This window comes from Carassius gibelio, chromosome A9 (assembly GCF_023724105.1).
Source record: "Carassius gibelio isolate Cgi1373 ecotype wild population from Czech Republic chromosome A9, carGib1.2-hapl.c, whole genome shotgun sequence".
NCBI classification, from domain to species: Eukaryota; Metazoa; Chordata; class Actinopteri; order Cypriniformes; family Cyprinidae; genus Carassius; species Carassius gibelio.
In genome coordinates, this window is record NC_068379.1 from 3,067,246 (window position 1) to 3,086,527 (window position 19,282).

Sequence of the window (19,282 nt, forward strand, 5' to 3'; positions counted from 1 at the left end):
GTCAAAAAACGGTTTTAGTGATTTCATTACTGCAGGAACTAGAGGGCTGTAGTCCAAACTGGTCATTAGATGTAGGCGAATTCGGTTAAATAAAATATCTCGCTTGGCATTGAACTTTGAGCTTTAGAATTTTACAGATATTATTTATACTCTAACAACTACATTACACATTAACTAAAGTTTGAAAAATGGGATCACGAAGAATGGGACCTTTAAATTTTGTTACCTTGAAAAAGGCTTTAGTTTTAAAATAGGGGAATTCGTTTGGCTACACTGCTCATACAACTTCCAAAAATAATAAAACCAACATGACAAAATTTTTAATAAAACTTTGAATTGTGATTTTCCAGGAAACAAACAAACAAATAAAAAATTTACCCACCTGGGCAACACAGAAACACAGGGATGCACGATATACAGGTAAAACATTGTTATACCTATTATACAGAAACATTTTGAGTGAAATGTTGATAAGTTCACTCCACACTGAAAATAATTCAGATCTGGAGTTCCATTGTCCTGCTCTGTCTAGCATGAATCCCCTGAACTAGGTAATCAAGTGTTCAGAATTACTTTCACGTTGCAGACAGTTTTGTTTAATTAAAGTTAGATTGAAAGTCCAAAGGACACCGGCCGCCTATAGACTGGAGATGATGAGCCCTGATGCAGATCTTTCAGTCAGAAATAAGATGGTGCCTTTGAAGGTAGCTAACCATATAGGCAGCCCATTAGGTTTTGGAACAGAGCTAGTATCTGTGTGTGCGCCAAGCTGGCGCTCAACATGAGGTATTGCACTCACCCTGCAGGCAACCGTTTCGGCCCTCATTCCAGGCATCTTGCAGACTGTCAGTCAAACACACACACACACACACACACACACACACACACAAACGCACGCACACACACACAAACGCACACACACACACACACGGCAAGCTCCCTGCCTGGTTTTAAACCAAGTCCTCCATAAGGGCTCTCCTAAGAGTCATGCACAAGCACAGCAACTATCTCAGAGGAAAGAAAGCAAACATCTTTTGATCATGTCAGAGCTGAGAAAAAGAAAAAAAAATGTCTCCCTCTTTGGGACTTCTGGGATCTCAGAAAAATGTATATAGTGCTACAGTGTCTCCAATAAAGCCTTGTTTTGGCAATATAGCTGGACATTTATCATTTCTGTGACCCCAAATACTGACCTACAGAGTGTTAAATGCTACAACTTGTATGACAATACAATCTATATAGTACAAATAAGAGAAAAACTGTTTCTAAAGTAAAGCTTGTTCAGGTGAAGAGAAGAATCACAAGGTCTGCACACACACCTGTCCTCACACCAGGCTCCATCTGTTCCACAGGAAACATGGATGAACTCCGACCCTGAAAGCGGCAGATTAGAAAGATGCTGTGTACCTGGGCACAGGATGACGTCTCGTATTCAGCTGGGAGGAGACAGACAGTCTCCCAACTGTTCTGATGAACTGAAGCCAATTCTCACATACATGACTATTGGCAATCACACCCAAATTGCCACACACAAATACACAAGAGTCCACTACCATGAAACAGGAAGTGTATATGAATACACACTAACATGAATCCACATGTAGGGCAGATTGGAGGCTTATTATAGCCGCCACCTGATATAACTAAACGGATAGTTCACCCAAAAATTATATATTTTTTTTTAGTGCTGTCAAAATTAGCGCGTTAACGCATTCGATTAATTTGAAATATTTAACGCGTTAAAAAAAAAATAACGCAATTAACGCGGTTGCAGTTTTTTTTATTTCCAGTTGTGGCCTATGTGTGTTCAACGTGCAAAGAAATATGGATAAGACCAAGGAAGGACTTTTAGACGGAAAGTTTCAGTATAAAACCCTGCCGGATTACTCTTCAGTCTGCCACAAGAAACATTACTCTTCATTCAGTCTGCCACAAGAAACAGCAACATTAAAATCATGAACTCAAATGTCATTGTTTAAAAAAAAAAAAACAATGACTGTAACAGTGCGTAAATCAGACCTTTCTGTAACGCTAACGTTAATAAGCTTAAACGAAAATAAAGAAATAATTGTGTAGCGGAGTATTTTTTGTACACAGTGCCGCGAACTGTCAATCACTCCTGTACGCGTGCATCACTGTCCTCCTCAGCTCCTGCAACTTGCGCTCTCTCTCTTCATCAAGCTTTAAAACAAAAAGGGGACAAAAAGATCATATTGTCTTTGTGCATAGGCTATAGATTTATTAGATAAATGAATATCTAAATTTTTGCCTTGCCGTCTACGGTATTTTTTTAGAACTTAGAAAAAAGATGCTGCAGCCAATGAACAGCCAGCGGGGGCTGCAGGACGACTCAACCTCCGCAGACAGTTTTTACTGTTTATCAGACAATAAATACTCAAGATTTTGCTTTAGTATAACTCACAACGAGTTTCACACACCTTCTCCGGCCACGTTGAGTTGTTGACACTTAACAGTGGGAAAAGCGACACATGCGCTATTCACTTGTATAACTTAAGGGTGAATGGGTAATGTAGTTTCTGCTCTGAGTGGGATGAATTAGGAAGCTTGCATTGTGAAGGGCGCTCTGAAAATCGGCAGTGCAGGTAAAAGATTAAAACCCCTATTAAAACAGATGTCCAAATGAGCGTACCGGTACGCTAAAAGCACGTTCTGGGCGCACGGAGAGGTGGCGGTACGCTCAAGAGCTATATTTGGAAGTGGCGGTACTGGTGCATACTGGCCCACTTAAAGCACTGGCAATGACTATACTTTGGAATTTTTTTGCAGTCCACTTAGAATTCAACATGGAAATCATTTTTGTTTTTTATTGGCATTGATTGTTTTGAAATTCAAATGGTACTTACATGCCTGTGTTTTTATTTCTGTAATAAATATGGCTTTCAAGCCAACAGTTAATTTGGAGGATATTGATGGTTTATTGCAGGTATGTTGTTTACATGAGAAAATCTGTTTTACAAGTTAAACAAAAATTCCAATAAACAATCATATTTTGAATTTAAATAGTTTCTTTGTCTTGAGTTTACATTAATTATTTAAATTTTACATTTACATATCCAAAAAGTTTCAGTCTTTTAATTGCGATTAATCGCGATTAATCGCGATTAATTTTAAGAAATTGTGCGATTAATTAGTTAATTTTTTTTAATCGATTGACAGCACTAATTTTTTTTCTTTATTATTTGATTATTTTAAACTACAATTAACATGATTGTGAAAGGAAGTCAATGGAACAAGTATGACCAGCCTGATCTCACAATCAAAACGTACATATTTAGACGTAAATTAAAACTGTCCAATACGTATGTGCCTTTACGTATTTACAGTGTCATTTACGTATTATCTGGACGTAATTACAGGTTCAATACGTATCGAAGTTTACGTAAAAACAACCTCAAATACGTACAGATAGAACGTGTTCTCTGACCAGTCAGTTATCCATAGAAATTTGCTCATGAAACTACTTTTCAATGCGTATCGGATACATTTTTTAATATTTATGTATATTTTTTATATATTTTTTTTTGATAAATGTAAGATCCCTATACCTCACCCGAACCTTAACCTACCCATTTCATACAGAATGTTAAAAGAATAAAACATAATAAAACACAATTTTAGTAAAAATATAACATTAAAATGTTATTTTGAGCCATTAACGTTAATCTTACACCTACCCCTAAACCTACCCATAACCATTTCTTATTACTGTTATAAATAAACAAATAACAGACAAACAAACATAATGTTAATCATTTATTTTTTGCGAAAAAATATCAAAAGTGGTACCAAAAGTAGTTCAAATGATAATGAGTTCCAGTCGCAGTACTCTCTGGAGGTAGCCTAATTGTTTTTATAGGGTAGAGAGCAGAATTTAATTTATTAATCTGTGAAATTATGAATCTGTCTTCTCTCCATGAAGGCGCACTGGCGTAGTACTGATTTCAAATGTCTGTCAACTGAAACACGACATGTCGCAATCTGTGACGAATTATGTGAGAACCATAGACAGTAAAAGAAATGGACACAGCGACCCCATTGGAACTCAACTGAGACAAATGAAGCCCAGTTTTAGCGTTTTTTTAGCACTTCCGTTTCTGACGCGCAGACTCAAACGAAGCTTGACGACGTCAGCAACCTGTCTGACAGATGTAAATCTTCTAAGTGGCTGTGCGTGCAAACTGCCATCGTTAATCTTGCAGAGACGGCGAGCTTGAGCGGGGAGTTCTTTGTCGTGAGTGAGCAGGAGTAAGTATTCTGATTAATTATTTTGTATAGTATTTTAAAATGTAACGCCAGTACGCCATATTAAGTTAATTGCCTGCGAGTTTCTCCTCCTGTCTGTACGGTAATGCGACAGAGAGACGAGTGGTTATGATGCAATCGTTAGCCTATTTTTTACAAAAACTGTTTATACGGGGCCATAATGTAACATAGAAGGTAATGGAGCCCTTTATACATTGTCGTGTATCTTTAGAAATAAATAATGGACAAACGGAGTCTTTAAACGCCTCAGATGTAAAGTTATTCGCTATCAAAGTGACGCCAAAATGAATGGGAGTCAATGGGAATGCTAACACAAGTGAAGTTCTGCTAAAAGATGGCAGCCCCCACCCGACTTCAACTTCCGGTCGAGTTCCTTGCCCCCTGGTGAGAACCAATGAGAGTTCGATATCAGTGCCGTAAACCATGTCGTAACGTTCCTGTGGCGCACTGGCGCTATTTTCAAATTTGAATCATAACGAGCGCGGGCTTTGACTGTGACGGACGCTGTTGCTGAGAATGAAGATGAAGATCGATTGATATGGATAGTTCCTTACAAACATCTGGATTCTAAAGATATGGAGTACAGCAACAAATAAAATGGATGTGATTTATAATTTTATACTGTGCTTTTGTGTATCTATGGTTTGCAGCATGCACAGAAATGTTATTTCCTATTAAGTAGATGAGTAAACTGCTTTCAATAAATTCAATAAAAACATTTATTGATATGACAATTAAATACAACAGATTTAAATCATTAAAGCCACAATTTTAATATTAATACATGGGAATTCATATAAATTCACACTTTACGTTAGATTATTTACGCTTTTTTAGCTGCTAACACGTAAGTATTTGTACGTTTTACTGCTATAAATACGTCTAAGTTGTACGTTTTTATGTGCATGAAAACGTAAGTAAATGTACGTGTGGTAGAACCACATTTAACGTAAAAATACACACGTATTCTCATGAGGTCACGTTGGTATGACAGTAGTATGACAGTCCGTTAAGAGACTTCTTTCAGAAAAATAAAAAAATTGGTCTCTTTTCATGCATCATGGTGCAATCAGTTTGTTGCTGAATGTGCTCTTTTGTCTCAGCTGTGTGCCAGGCTAATGGTGATATTCATGCTACACAATGGATTACAGAGAGAGTTCTCCTTCAGCAATCACTTCACCGTGCGAAGGCAGTGTCTGATAACTGAGCCAAGCTTCCTGTGGACTCTGTTAAAGTTTTAGGACTCTTTCATGATGCTGATCAAACATACCATGGAAAAGATGATGGCACCAGCTACAACAGACTAGTCCATCAGTTAGATGCTTCAGAAATCATAATATGCTCTATGCTGCTCAAGAAACATTTCTTATTACTATTAAATCATGAAAACAGTTGCTTGTTTTATTTATTTGAAAACAGTGTTCCATTTCCTTTTTTCCAGGATTCAAGAGAAGAGCATTTGACAAAGAAAGCTTTGACAACATGAAGTAGAGGTCGACCGATATGGGTTTTTCTATAGCCGATGCCGATGCCAATGTTTAGAGGTCAGGGTCAGCCGATGGCCGATATGTGCTGCCGATTTTTAGGGCCGATATCTTGGAGTTTTCCCCTTGATTTGCATGCTAAAATGTCACACTAATAATAAGTGGATGCACAACCTTTCTAAACCTATCATTTATTGAGCACTGACTTGAACCATCTCTCGAATCTTAATTTAGTGCACTGCATGGTATTAAAATAAAAAATGTATCCAAAGTTAACCAAACAAATGAATAAACTGACCAAGTATTAAATATATAAAACAGGTAATATATATATATATATATATATATATTATATATATATATATATATATATATATATATACACACACACACACACACACACATACATATATATATATATATATATATATATATATATATATATATATATATATATATATAGGTCAATCATTTACATAAAAGTTTTAGAGCATTTACATTTATCAAGTAGAATTTTTAAAGTTTGTTGGAACATAAATGTAAACTTAAATATACATTTAAATAAATACAATTGTAGAAATAAAAATCAATTAAACTGAAAAATATAAAAAAATAAATATATAAAAAATAAATAACAGTAGTGCTGCAAACACACTAGCAACTAGCAACATTTGTGTTTGGTATAAATGACACAGAACATCTAAAGTGCATTCTAATTTCGAACTTACATCGCAGTCTGTTCATTATTAAAATAAAGTACAGTCAACCAAACATTTAAAAAGTTACACTGGTCAGTTTAAATACACCCTATACCGGTCCTCTCTGGTGTTATGCCAAGGACGTTTTTGCTCATGTGAAGAGGATGATTTGTTCCGTCTAGTTTATATATAATATATATATTATAGTTTAACATTCAGATACACTGCAAATATGGAAACCTTTGGATATGTGCAGAACGAGACGTGAGCAATAACCTCCAAATACATTAGTCAAACCCGCGCTCGCTCGTCCTTGTATGGATCGGATCATTTTTCGGATCAGCAAAAACAAAAAAAGCCAAGAAAAATAAACATACGTTTTGTCTTTTTTTATTAACATTAAATTATTAAATTAAAATATATGAAATCAACTTAGTGCACATGACATAATATCTTCTTTATAACATAATACCCCGACTCCTCATTTCTCAGTCTGCTGTGATGAAGTGAGCAGTTATCGTCACATAGCTCTCAATCCCCTGAGCGCAACAGGGGATGCTCGGGATCAGGGCTGGACTGGGACAAAAAAATCAGGACAGCTGTCTCTCCGAGCGCGGTGCTGTCTGTGGGCGGGGCGGAGTAACGGAGCCAGGGAAACAAACAGGGAACTGTATAAGAGGGGTATTTCCAGAAGCAGAAGCGCTAAATGAAATAATCGCCAAAAACACAGAGCTGAAGAAAAGTTCCCAGGAGGTACAGTACAAACTGCACTTCCCAGCAGTCATCTTTGACAAATTACTGAGAGCTCTGCATCACAAAGACAGCGTTCTACCTCTGCTAACAGCAGGATGATCGCTTCTCAATAGATTCCTGGAAGCATCAAAGGTCTTCACACAGCACAGACTGTCAACCAGCCGACATACGACAAGTTCCCCAAGATATTTCTAAGTGAAATATCTAACATTCCTTCTACTGTAATCGGAAAAATCCATCAACATTCCCATCTTAACAACAGGTTGGTTGGCACAGGCACAATAAATAAAGCCTATTGGATTTCAAATATCAGCTTCAATCAAACAGGGTTGCCATATCAAATATATAACACTTCATGAAAGTGACTAATGTGCAAGAAAAATTACATAAGACTCACAGCAGATACATGGGAAAAAATGCTTTAACAAAACATCCTCTCTGAAAGGGCATTTGGAAGCAGCAAGCTGAAAACCAACTGCTCTGATAGCTCCTGGGCCACAAAACATGCAAAGCTACTGTGCAAATGTAGAAACATCACAACCTATTTTTTAAAAATAGATTCTTCTATACTGTAGTGTGGTTGTGCGGCTATGCGAGAACTACGGTTCATAAGAATAATAATATATGTTTGCATGCACCCAAATAATTGTTTCGAACTGGACTGATGGCTCAATCAATATAAAGCCTTCATGTAAGGACCTCAATCAATTTGACTAGGCGCGATCCAAATAAAATTTCAATCGGATTGGAGGGAGTGGTGTAGAACTAGAATATTTACAAATACTTGAATCCAGATTTTCTCAGAGGCAAAACACTTGGTGAACAAGTGGCTATAGTAAAGACTATTAGTAATGTTAAAGTAGATAATTTACTTGCATTTAATGAGCTTTCCATGCATTTAAAAAAAACACTTTTGTAAATTTAATTTAATGCAGAAACCTAAATTCGTATTTTACCCATTCATGTATTTATGCATATTAAAGGCATGTATAAAATGGTCAAAATAAAGCACTATTTAAAAAAAAGCAAAAGATCAGTCATTAAATTGCTATGCTGAAATGAGAGCCTGAATGTAAACAGTCATAAAAACATACTTCACACACACTACAGTCTACAAGCAGTATAGGTATTATGTCTTTGATAACAAAATTGCTACGTCTGCAGGATAAGTCATCTGCGTATAGTATTTTCTACACTGCAGAATTAGCAATTACCTGAACCTGTCACCACAGTGACCTGCTCACATTGAGCTCAGAGGTTTACAAGCTTTCCTTTAGACTCCATTACACTTGCTGTGTGTACTTCTAATTAAAGTTCATTCAATTTCATTGAGGTCTACAGCCCACCCCAGATAAATTTACCATCTTGGCGCTTGGAGGACTTGCCAAGAACCTCAGCGTTTGCCTGTCATCTGAAATTACACCCCTGTCTCCCCTGGGCCAGAGTCTGGCTGGTGTTATGCAGCGGCTTGCCCTGACACCTGACAGCCCATTAGACAGCTCCCCAGAGAGCAGTGTAAAGCAGCGACACACAGGCCTGTGGGCAAGCAATCCATCCCTCGGTCACCATAATGGACGTCTTCATGGTGGCTTTACACTCAACCAGCCACCGAAACAAGAAATATGAACTACACCAAAACAAGTACAATTTGTAGGGATGTTACAAGTGCCAATACTTCAATAAAGCAAAACTAAAATCAACAAATAAAAAAAAAAAAACATTGATAACAACACCAACCCCTCTACGGACACTTTGGCAATTGAATCGCCATTGGCTAGTAAATATTTTAGTTTACTTGCCAGACTGCTTGAGAGATAGATAGATAGTAAAATATTATTTGCAGATTTTTAAAATACACATCAGTAAGCTTTTAACATCAGTCAGTGAAGCTTTATAATAATAAAGTATTATTTAATATAACTTAAGTAATTAGAAGTAAATTTGATAACCATGTTTGAATGCATAGAAGTCATTAGTCAATAATAAGAACTATAAAACTCACTAAGCAGCATTACTAAGGATTAATGAGCTGCTGGATTCATGAATATTAATCAGGTTTTGTGCGTTCGCTTGAACTGATTTGCTGAAATTAAAACAGGAGCGATAATAGGTGAGTACCAGCCAAAAAGATACTCTCATTCCAGCGTAATTATCAAGGAACTTTTCTGCCGTACCATGGGTGATATTACGCAGCACATGATGGTATGGGAGCAAAGTTCCTTGATTATTACGCCAGAATGAGAGTATAGTTCCTAGTCATTTTAGCTTAGAAAATCACAACTTTTCATTTTCCATCAGTCTTAGTACATGATGTAACTACAGAAGAGTCAAGTTTTAAATACGAAAAATATAGAAACCCTTTGGTCATTTTTGATTGAGATGCTAACAGTTTAATTCGATTCAATGATCTATGCTAAGCTACAGCTAAAGTGCTACGGCCAGACCTGGAGATCGGGTGAATGGATTCAAAAACTGTAAAACTTTAGGGGAGTTGGAAAATGAAACCATTTTCAAAAATAGTGGAGTGTTCCTTTTAAGCTTTAGAAATGTATGCTGTATGATGCATTGCACAAGAATATAATGTTAAGGAAAATATTTAAATGGACTTAAAATAACAGCACTTTTTTTAACCCACTTTCCACTCACACTGCGAATATTACACTAAATCATGCCTTTCACTCTCATTCTCAACACAAGTAACTTTAATTTAATTGAGGCTTCTATTATTTTGGGAGTGTTGCACGAAAAACTGCTGAATGTACAGTAGTCAAGTCTGCTTTATTGTCTATTCTTCCACAGTACAGTACTTACATTCAGAGAATTGAAATTGCGCTACTCTCAGACCCTTGGTGCATACAGATAACACTTACAGTAGAACATAAAACACAGATAAAAATATAAAGTACAACTATACAAATAGGTCATATAAAAGGAAAGATAAGTAAAGCAGCACAAGGCACATGGCAGATAGGGTGCAAACCAGTGAAGTAAACAAACAGTGCAGATATAGTGATTGTAGTGCAAAGAGCTTATTCATTTAAAGAAAAAAAAAAGTTTGGCTAAACACATGATGACACTTACTTAGAACTGATATTTTGGACTCATTCCAAAAGTAATATGCTTGGCTTTAGAGAATCAATCAATTTGACTAAACTGTGTTATGAATTAATACAGGCATAGAATAGAGATAATCTCCAAGAACAGTTGGAGATGTCATAAAGCTCGGAAATGATTTCCACTCACATGTCCTGCATTAAGACCAGCGAGACTATGACTCACTGCCACACAAACAGCACGACGTTGTCAATGAATCAATCCCATTCTAATAAAACTATAGCACACAACCCCAAGAGAAAGAAAACTTTGTTAACATAGAATGATTCTTTTTCAGTTCTTAGAAGTCCTTAGAAGTCTTTCTCTAAGGAACAGCAGGAACTTGTCATTTCCTTTCTGGGATTTTAGATGGCTCAGCTCCTAAAATTGTTCAGACATGCTCATACAAACATAATGCCTCACCAGCCGCAAGCAAACTACAAAGGAATCAAAAGTTCAGAATCATGTGCTTAAACTCCATTGTTCTCTGACTGTTAAAGCAGTAATGCTGTAATAATGTTTCAACAACTTATTCAAAACAAAAACAACAACACTCATTGCTTGGTTAAATACAAACCATTGCTGGGTAAAATATGGACAAACTCAGCAATTGGGTTGTTTTGACCCAGTGGTTGGGTAAAATGTTTAACCCAACCACTGAGTCAAAACAACACATATTTTACCCAGCAGTTTTTAAAGTGAACACACAGGACCATATTTATTTTGTTAAAAACTTGTTGTGAGAAGAAGTCTGTGGCCAAAACACTGCAATCGTGTGGAGTCATTTACGGATGTGGCCTTTACAATGTTGGCTCCATTATCATCATTATGCACAGACGATTTTCCAGTTTCAAATTTATAAGAGCATCCCTTAATCCCTGTGCTAATGGTTCAACAGTGTGGTCCTCAGAGACAGAAAACTCAAAAATCACCATTAATGACATGGATGCTCACGTACGGTTCCATTGCTCTGCTGGACCATAACTTTTAATTTGCTGTGAAATTCTGTACATTGAAGCGGAACTTCAAGATTGTTCCATGACATGTATTGTACATAGCAAGTAATGCATGTGAAAAATAGAGGGCATGCCATGCAATAGCTCTTATCAAGGTTTGGATCCATATTTGATCACTGGAGCCACAAATTTTGGCCAGGTGAAATGCAATTGCATCAGTTCTTTCTTTCTGCTTGTGGGAGTTTGATGGGAATGGTGTTGCATTGCATAGTGTTGCTTTGATTGATGATTGTGTGGTCTTACCACTGGTATATGATTGAGAGGTTTTGTTTATAAGCCACGGTCTCAATGTAATATGCAATGATGTTTCAGGTGATTGAACAGATTGGTGGTGTTAATGTTTGGTGCAGAAATGACCAATAAACACAGCTTGCAATGTGTGGTTTGCTAAACTGCATAATCTGGTTTGAAAATAAAAAAGTCCTCACTTCAGAAAAAAAAAAAAAAAAAATCCACATTTGGCCCATCATAAGTCTTATGACCTGCTCACTCATTCTTCTGTTCTGCCTCTTTTCTGTTCAAATTACACGTTTCTCGACTGTCAGGTGCACTGTGCTTGCTATGCAACTGGCACATATTTCTTTCACAATATCTGATGTGACATCAAGGCGGCATTGAACCTGCTATCTAGAGATCAGATGCGAGTTACGCTCCTCTCGCCGAAATTTTAATTGCCAAATCATAGAAATGCAGAATTTTTTAATGATTAATCATGCAGCTTTAGTGTTAATGCTAAGCGAGCCAGGACCAAATTTAGCAATTTCTCTTTTGGTCCTGACCAAGACAACAAAGAGAACTAAAACACAATCTTAATAAACAAAGACTGCAGAGCATAAAACTCAATTTTCATCAACTGAGCTGCCAGACTCAAACTCAACAGGCCAGACAAACATTGACACTCCATTTATCAGAAGACATAAACGTATGTTGATAAATGTGGCTGCCACGTTATATAATACAGGCTGTGAAATCAGTACAATACCATACAGAGGGAGCTGAAGCAGACACCTAAAGGGATATACACAACAAGGGGTATCAGAATCCCATTTTAAAAAGGCATGTCCTACAAAGCCTACAAATTACCAAAATATATTATATTAATATTAAAATATGTATTATAATTTTGAATTGTTTCATGTGCATCTTTTTACCCCAGCTAGATGCCTGTAGCTTATTTTGCAGTAAAGGGAAGGTTTGTAATTAAATCTCAGTGTTTTCCTCTGCACACAACTGGGGAAAAATGTTTTGACTTTTGCTTCTTCTTCATGCATAATTAATAAGCACTGAATATTTCAGAGACAAAAAAACTAAAGCAAAAAACAAAGCTATAGTTGCGTTTGAGGAATTTGTTGGCAAAATATAAGACACCAGTACGAACATGTGCGGTACTTTAAATGTTCTTTTAAGATAAAATGCCATGAAGCTCACAAAAACAAATCTCAGGCATTTTCATTTTAACAGCCTTCTTCCAAACATCAGTTTCTTGTCCTTGTGTCATTCCAAAGATATATGATTTCCATTCCTCTTTGAAACACAAATGAAGATATTTTTTAATGAACTTAGATTTCCTTTTCTCAATTTAAAGTCCATGAAACCAATAAATGACCAGATTCATATGCATTTCTTTTACAAGGTCTTGTACTTTTTGATCCATTAAAGTTTTGGTTGTGTGGGATGATGAAAGAATATTAAAAATCTTCATTTGTGTTCCAAAAAACCCCCCGACATCTTATGAGTTTGGAAAGACACAAGGGTGAGCAAATGACAATTTTCATTTTTGGGTGAGCTATCCTTTTTAAAACACCCAGTCAGTCAAAAACATAAAACTGTCATCAGTGAGCATCAGACTGCGCAAGACCACTCTGTTGTTCCTTCTGCTGTTGAATGCAGATGTATATATTTGGAACAATACTGATAAACAAACAGTTTCTGTGCCCCCATAGGCCCCCAAAATTTTTGGTTGAACTATGTCTCTTTAAAATCTCATCATATAATGCCAGGATCTCATAATAGCCAATTAGTGCGCATGCTTTAACTGTTCATTTAGGACAAAAATGACTGTGTTGACGAGGAGACAGGCATTTTGACACATAACTATGTGTATTCAAACGTCTAAGCACAAGGTGCAAAAAATAACTCCTAATTTAGTCAGGCGCTGTACGAACAAGTGAGCTCCACGCATATCAGAAACCATCTTAACGTGCACATTTGCCAAAATTAATTCTGCCCCAGTTCTTAAATTTCCCTGAACAGTTCATTTGTTTTTGTTTTTTACCAAAATGCTTAAAAATGTGTTTAAATGAAAAACTTACATGAAGTGAAAAAATGCATTTTTCAACCCATAAGCAAATATGCTACTAGTCCTAGAGTTTGTTCAAACACAAAAAGCAAATGGCATCTATCAAGTTAATAATCAAACTAACCTTTATCTGCTTCATGTGTCTGGTGCATTTGCGATTCCATAACTCCCACTCCATCATCAGCTTTAGTAAAATAAACTACTACTACTAAACTAGTGCTTTCCCCCTCTCTCCTCTTTTTTTTTTCTTTTTTAAGAATTTATTTTTACTTATTGTTCTTTGCATGACCATTTCTAGATTACACCAGAATGAAGTGAAAAGACATTATGCGTAGCATGTAGGCTATGTGCACAGTTCGTTCAAAAGTAAAATATATAATAAAATACATTTGATTGGTAAACGAAATTCAAATGTGACATTTTAATCTCTAATGGTAATGCGTGGAATTTACAGAAAAACTCCACTAATAATAGCGCTAAAATTGAGGGGCGTGGTGGGGCTTCGGCAATACCGGTGTCCTTCAAGCCAATCACAGGCCTTCCTTGCTTGGGCCTTGGGGCTTCAGCCCCGCCTAGCCTAATGGTTAACGCTGGCTGTTTCACTAAATGGAAGGACAAAAAACAACAAATCTTTGGCCCTTAACACTTAAGAACTGAGTTTTTGGCTAGGGTGTAATAACATCCATTAAACTGTCTGTTTGCGCTGTCCTTCTGAAATGACCTTGTACCATTTAAGTGATTTTACTGTCTGATGGGTTAAGGTTACAGCAGTTGTTGTGTGGTAATTACATTTGCCTGATATTCTTTGAGTACATTGGGATGTAATGAGTTATGACTGATTAAATCTGCAAATTAGCTGTGCTGCGGTTCCTCACCCAGCTGCCTCTTCGGATTACCTTGCAGCTCCACAGTTCTCCTTTTTGGATTGTGAAAAACACCTACATAGGCTGCTCCACTGCTTCAAACATTTATTTATTTATTTTTTTTAAATGCAAGTCTGTCATGTGACAATGTCACATTCAACATTCAAAACAATACCCCTATGGCCATATGAAAACAGCAAAGGTTAAAGAGGGGGGAAAGGATGAGTAAGAGGTGTTTAGGATGGGGGAGAGGGGGTCAAAGCATAGTTTTCATTCAACACACTAATACATAATTCAATATAATATAAGTCAATATAATACAATACAATAATTTTCAGTCCAACTAAAGAAATTGTCACCAAAATATGATACAACACAATGGAATGCAATATAGTTTCAGTCTAATTGAAGAAACAGTCACCACCAATATATTAACAATGTATTGTTAACTACAGCTAGCCATCATAGGTCTTCGTTGGACCTGCAAAATTTGGATGTGGATTATTTTGGAAATATCAGTTAAAATGGTTACTTTACATCTATTAAATGACCAGCAGAAAACTTTTTGTAGAATCCTATATGATATAACATGTAACATGACTGGGGGCAAATGCATATTGAACATATAGGGAAGCAAAGAGCTCCGACCTGAAAACTATTAAAAGACAACAGTGTTCCACTGACCCCACTTACAATCTATACAACATAAAACCCACATGATCATTGATCAGGAACTGTAAGATGCAGTGACGGTCAATAAGCCACATGTCTGAAACGGTCATCTGACATGGTAGACGAGCCTGCATGTGTCATGTTTCTTTTGAAGAATGAACTCCAACAGCAATCCTACAGCATCTGTTTTCATATCCAGATCATACGGTCTCTCCTCTCAGGAGCAACGTTAATACAAGTGTGGTTTTGTAGTTTTGAAAATGGTATTTTAAAACGGATCATCACAGTTAACTACTTTTAACAGATCACTGGTGATTTTAACTACAGTATTCAGGGGTGTAGATTTCATTGGGGGTGGTGGAATAAACAACATTTCTCAAGACAGATTTTTAAAGGGGACACAAATAATACAGCTTAAATTGTAGTTGTAAGGATATGTAGGTATACAGAGGAACGGCCAAATTAGAAAGATCATACCAAATTAGAAAACTTCAAGCTTGTGGTTGTGCCGTGACAGCGCTCGTGTCCATTGTAGACATTACTATCGGTCACAGTGTTTTCCCCGTGGAATTGGGCTACTTTATCACTGTTGCCGTGTGTTGAAGCAACCCCAATAACATGTAATTTTACACCCTTAACCCGATTTTTAACAGGGGACCCCTCCAAACACGGTTAGTTTGGCCTAGTTTTGGGTAACAATTGGGAGTGTTTTGTTGTTTAAAAAAAAAAAAAAGGTCATGTCATTATTGCTAACAAAGCGGACTCATCATATTTGAACCCTTTCCAGCAGTGACTTTATGATTTTGAGGTGCACCTTATCACACTAAGGACAATTGAGGGACTCAAACACAACTATTTAAAAAGATTCAAACATTCTCTGATGCTCCAGAAGGAAACAAGATGCATTAAGAGCTGGGGGGTGAAAACTTTTGAAAACGATGAAGATGACCAAATTTGTCTTATTTTGTGTATGATCTCTCTTATTTTTTTAAAATTACTCATATTTTCACAGATTCTGCAAGGGGTGCCCAAACTTTCGATCCCCACTGTATATATATATATATATATATATATATATATATATATATATATATATATATATATATATATATATATATATATATATATATATATATATATATGTGTGTGTGTGTGTGTGTGTGTGTATGTATGTATGCATTTTTTTTTTTTCATAGAGCACCATTAAAATAACACTGGGTTGAACAATGTGCTGTTCAATAGAAAGAAACCCACATTGATCACCAACATCAAAAGGAAGGTAAAAAAAAGCCAAAGGCCAAGTCTAATAAATACAATTTCATTTATTTTATATTTAAAAAAAAAAAAAAAAAAAGCAGGTAATAGTCTAAGGTTTAAAGGCAAGCTTTTCCAATGCTTAGGGGCCCCGTTTGAGTTGTTTTACAACTTACACAATTATTAATCTAAAGTTATATGCAGTTATCTACAATATACTAGGGCTGCACAATAAATCGCATGCAATATTTAATGCGCATCTTGCCACTAAAGCCGGTTCTGTAATCAGCATCACCTGCATGCTTTTACACACATTAACTACATAAACCACGATCATATTTTGCGCAGCTTGGCAGTGAACAACGGCTCTGTGTAGTAAATGCTGCTCCATGTGAAAGCGTGCAAGTGATTTACAACATGCGTATTAAATATTAACATGCAACTCTACCCAACACATGACTGTTTTTTAAATCATATTTTTAGGGGAGACAACCCTCGGATAGATTTATTTTAAATACATCACCTCATTTAGTCTCTTATAGTTCTGCAGTGTGTAAAAGTGATTGTGCTTTGAGCACAATGTAGGCTTTGTATCTGGTCTTGTTGCTCTGTTACAGCTAGTTTAAAACCAGCATCCATAGTCTCTAGACACCATTTCCCATTATAGGCATTTTTTCCTGCTCCAAAAATGTCCCATTGTTCTTGTGACTTCATCTGAATTGAGTCTGTCACACTGCTTGTCCTTGCCATGTCTAGATTCAGCAGATGTACACACAAAATTAGACACCTACTTGCAGAAACCTTACATGGTCTTCTCCTGTTCTTGATGTAATTTATTAACAACAGTTATCATCAAAAGATAAGCACATCTTATCGCCAACCTATGATGTGCAGAACAGAATCAGAATGTGCTTTTATTTAGTAAGTGTGTGCAAACAACAAGGAATTTGCTGCCGAGCTCTTGGTACAAACATAAATACATATAATATCTGTGTTTTAAATAATAATCCACAAAAGGGACAATTATATAATTTAAACACATAAACTTTATATAACATTTTAAAAAGCAATTTAATCAGGGAATTGTTGGCTTTTATTACTATTATTTAAATCAACATATAAATATATCTATAGACAGACAGACTGATATTGATTTGATCTCTTCACAAAGAAATTATGTGAAGACTTCAAATGTAAAAGCCTCAAAGTGCCGTCTGAAATGTTCTTCTAAAATTAGCATTTTTGTCAGGCTCCAATGTTTACGTTCAGTTATTTCACTTCAATAGCAACGAAAAGGACCTATTCACTGACAATAAAGTGAAATCACTGAACCCAACCATATGAGTCTAATAGAAATCCTTATTTTAGAAGAAATTTCAGAAGGCACTTATAGCAGCTTTTGCATTTGAAGTCTTCATGTAGCCAATTTCTACTGAACTAAGAAACATCAAACACCTGACATTATGTCTATTTCAGAAGACCTTCTAAATACACTCCTTTAAAGATTTTAATAAGGGCCCCAAATATGGTAATCCCAATAAAGGACATTTTCAGCAAGCACCTACACACAAACACAAGCATCCATGTGTGCACCTAACAAGATCTGAAATCTGGAAGTCATTTAGAAAAAAAAAGAAAAAAAAAAAAAAAGCACGGAAAAATCCACCCCTACCACCCAAACAGCACATGTTCTCCCCAGTCTGCTCACCTGGCAGATAAACGGGTCCTGCGTATCCTGTAGATACCATCAGACTGGACTTCAGGTCTGCTGTGTGAGGGATTGAACTGAACTTCAGCATGCATTTGCAAATGAAGTGCCAGTGAACACAGAGGAGAAAGGTTTTGAAGTACACTGAACTCAACACTGTCTGAGTTTTGAACCCTAGCTAGCAAAGGGTTTACAAGCAAAAGCATCCAGGTGTTGTGCAGCCATCGCTGCAAAATCACACGCTCAAATCATTACAGATCTCGTCTCTTTCTTTAGGATAGATACATCGTGTCCACAGAGGCGACAGAACAACGTGGAGTAAATTACGGCGAGACTGAATATAGCTTAATTAAAACAATCATGTAAATAAATAAACATCATAATAACACGTCCATAATATACCTACTAACCGCAGTGATTTCAGGCTCATGATCTCTTGGAATCACAAATTCTTCCTAACATCACGGAGTGGGGAGCACGGCTTACCTGAGAAATCAGCCCGCGTTCATTGTTCTGTGGCGAGGGTAATATATTCCTCTCGATCCGCTCCAGTCGCTGTTGTTTGCGTGCTTTGAAAAAGAGCGAGCTGGAGGTGTGCTGAGGGATTGGTGGTGTTACTCCAGTGTGGTCGATGTCTTTGATTCCTCCGGCTCTCGGTGTGTTGTGTTTCATCAGATGAGTTTTTTGTGGAGGGGAGGAGCCTCGGATTTGCTTCTTTAAACAGAGCTCTTGATTGACAGTTAGCGGCGCTCTAACCATCTCAGCCTTCTCTATTGGATTAGCTAGGATTCAGGATGATATACAGGAACAGGACACTCTTGCAAACGCATAGAGGGCTCTATGATTGATCTAGAGCTGCCATCACTAATAGCAGGTTTTTAATCTATGAGCAGGTTTTTTAAAATATTTTAAATCATAATCCCCTTGCAAATAATATTGAAATAAAAGGCCACTTATGTGTACTAGAAGAGAGTCTTATAGTGGGCTAAACATTTCAAAAGCATTATGTTTTAATACTGTTTTAATGCTTTAAATACTTAATTTGATGTGTTTACTAACCTAAAGCACAATGTGCTTTTTTTCATAATTTTATCTATTGACATTTTGATATAATTTAAAGTAAATATTTTAAATGTGCTAAACTGCAACTCTTTCATT

General features: G+C 36.5%; 1 protein-coding gene across 4 annotated transcripts in view; it reads right to left on the reverse strand.

The window, feature by feature from the left end:
* LOC128019426 (beta-galactoside alpha-2,6-sialyltransferase 2-like) overlaps positions 1-18,822 on the reverse strand; it is a 62,569-nt gene extending 43,747 nt beyond the window's left edge. For 2 of the 4 annotated variants that reach the window (XM_052605404.1, XM_052605406.1), the window contains exon 1: positions 18,611-18,822. The gene's annotated coding sequence lies outside the window, so the exon portion shown is untranslated. Of the gene's footprint in view, positions 1-18,124; positions 18,207-18,610 lie in introns of all 4 variants that reach the window. The other 2 variants (XM_052605408.1, XM_052605409.1) reach the window with 2 other exon arrangements.
* Positions 18,823-19,282: the final 460 nt, after the last annotated feature.